This window comes from Seriola lalandi, unplaced genomic scaffold, assembly GCF_002814215.2.
Source record: "Seriola lalandi dorsalis isolate HSWRI2012SDOR001 ecotype SW California unplaced genomic scaffold, Sedor1 jcf7180001971439, whole genome shotgun sequence".
Lineage (NCBI taxonomy): Eukaryota > Metazoa > Chordata > Actinopteri > Carangiformes > Carangidae > Seriola > Seriola lalandi.
The window spans coordinates 1-407 of NW_019442107.1; the positions used below are offsets into that span (position 1 = coordinate 1).

At 39.8% G+C, this 407-nt stretch overlaps 1 non-coding gene across 1 annotated transcript; it reads right to left on the minus strand.

The window, feature by feature from the left end:
* Window positions 1-4: 4 nt before the first annotated feature.
* Window positions 5-93, minus strand: trnay-gua (transfer RNA tyrosine (anticodon GUA)). The gene is given in 2 exon segments: window positions 5-40; window positions 57-93. It is a non-coding gene; the product is annotated as a tRNA-Tyr (tRNA).
* Window positions 94-407: the final 314 nt, after the last annotated feature.

Here is a 407-nt window from a genome sequence, read left to right on the forward strand (position 1 = left end):
CACATCCTTCGAGCCGGAGTTGAACCAGCGACCTAAGGATAACTGCTACTGTGAACCTACAGTCCTCCGCTCTACCAGCTGAGCTATCGAAGGAGCAGTGCAACATTGAATTGTTCCTTTTTTCGCTGAAACAGAAGATTAATGAGACTATGCTTTTCAAAGAGCTAAGAGTATGGAGAGTGGATCAAAGCAAAAGGCCATGATTCTTATTCTATTTCTTTGTTTGACATTTACTCATGATGACACATTACATACCTCCCTTGGACTATGTTTTCTACGCCCATACATTGATTTCAGCAAGTTAATGTAGTTCCAAAGGTGGAGAATCTTTTCATTTGTAGTTGAGTAACTCGATCATTGAAACCAAATGGATGGCTCTGAAAACCATTGTGTTTACATTCATCTTT